The sequence below is a fragment of the Rhinopithecus bieti genome, unplaced genomic scaffold, assembly GCF_001698545.2.
Source record: "Rhinopithecus bieti isolate Rb0 unplaced genomic scaffold, ASM169854v2 scaffold_7398, whole genome shotgun sequence".
NCBI classification, from domain to species: domain Eukaryota; kingdom Metazoa; phylum Chordata; class Mammalia; order Primates; family Cercopithecidae; genus Rhinopithecus; species Rhinopithecus bieti.
In genome coordinates, this window is record NW_016805783.1 from 3,130,310 (window position 1) to 3,132,490 (window position 2,181).

The window sequence follows — 2,181 nt, forward strand, 5'->3', positions numbered from 1 at the left end:
TTTTTTTTTGGTAGAGGCAGGGTCTCATTTTGTTGCCCAGGCTGGTCTCAAACTCCTGTCCTCAAGTTATCTTCCTGCATCAGGCTCTCAAAGCACTGGGATTACAGGCATGAGCCACCAGGCCCAGCCTAACCCCTGTTCTGGATAAGAAACTTTATTCTCTAGTAGAGGCACTGGACATGAAATGGCTAAGGAACATTTACTAAGCTACATACCAGCAAGAACAATCAAGCTAGAGGTTGCACTGTGCACTGTGGGGCTTTTTTTGTTTTTCCTACTAAAAAAATTCTTGTGGGTTCCAATTCTTCCTACTGAAGAACATACAGACTCTCTTGGTATGCAAGGTCACCATGATGGAGCTCCCTTATAACCCAACCAAACTGGCCTACTTACTGCTTCTGGAACACGCCTCACCCTTCCCTGAATCTGTGCCTCTATTTGGAGGTATTCCAACCTCCTAGACTCCCTTTTCTTCCTACTCCAGCCCCACAGCCTGGAGGCCAACATCAGCCAGCAATACCTCATCTCCTGGCAATAACTGACCCTGGTTACAATTGTACAATAAGGAAACTCGTTCACTTCTTTATTTATGCAAATGAACTACCCAGGCACTGCTATATACAGGGAACCAAGCAAGATAATAAACAGCTACAAAAATGAGTTAAGATCGGTCACTGACCTAAAGGATGGTCCAGCAAAGCAAAGGGGAAGAGGAAGAGAACTAAAACTACTGAAACATTTTGCTAGTTGCTTAACAAACACTCTCTTGCTCTATCCTCACAATAACCCTATGAGATATTTTTACTCCCATTTTACAAATAAGAAAACTGAGACAGAGAGAGATTCAGCAACTTGGCCAAGGTCACACAGATGGAAAGTGAAAGAGATGGGTTTTAAAGCAGGTCTATCTGATTCCAAAGGTCAATAGAGCTGTGGGAATTTACAAAGTAGCTGAGAAGATAATACATGTAAAGCATTTAGCATAGTTGTCTGGCACCTAATAAGAGCTTAGTAAGTGTTTGTTGCAGCAGCAACAACAATGGCACAACTACCCAACACGCTTAGAACAAAACCCAAAGTTCTTATCAAGGCTTTCAAGGCCCTTTGTGACCTGGCTTCTTGCTAGCTCTCTGACCTCGTCTTCTCCATACCTACCCCTGCTATGCCAGCCTGCTTCCTTGTTTCAAATTTACCAAGTCTTTTCCCGTTCCTAGACCTCTGGTCTGGTTTTCACCTTGACTGGAGGGTCTTCTCCCACATTTCCCAGTGGTTCACTCACCCATCTATCGCTCACTTATACCTATTATTTTCCACACCACTTTTCAGTCTTGGTACCATATGCTAGATTGCTGAGTTGCTTATTCATATATTTATCTGTGCATGGGTTTATGTTCTATTAGAATGTAAACCCCATGAGGGCAAAAGCTTTCTTTGTGTTATTACTCTGTTTCCCCAAGTGTTAGGTCGTTCTTGCATTCCTATAAAGAAATACCTGAGACTGGGTGAATTACAATGAAAAGAAGTTTGATTGGCTCATGGTTCTGCAGGCTGCACAAGCATGGTGCTGGCTGGCATCTGCCTAGCTTCTCAGGAGGCCTCAGGAAGTTTACAATCATGGCAGAAGATGAAGGGGGAGCAGGCATCTCACATGGAGAGAGAGTGGAGGGAGATGCCACATATTTTTAAACAACCAGATCTCATGAGAACTCACTCACTACCACAAGGGTAGCACCAAGCCATGAGGGATCCAGCCTCATGATCCAATCCGCTCCCACTAGGCACCACCTCTAACATAGGGGATTACATTTCAGCATGAGATTTAGAGGAGACAACACCCAAACTATATCACCCAGGCACCCAGTACACTGCTTGGCTCATAGTAAGCATTTGATAAATATTTGTTGAGTAAATAGATGAAATAAATGAATTACAATGTAGTGCTTTACAGCTTTGAGATAAGTATCACCCTACTGTGAGAAAATGTATTATGTAGTGTTATAATCATGAAGAGGAGAATTGTTTTGTCTGGAGCAGTCATGAAGGTATTTCTGCTACTACAGCTTTGAGAAATGAGTATCGTTAGAGAAAAGAGGGACAGTGCCTCATCATTGACTGGGAAGGTCACGAGGGGAACAAGGTGAGGGGAGGACACCAAAGGGAGTAATCAGTCTCTGTAGGTGC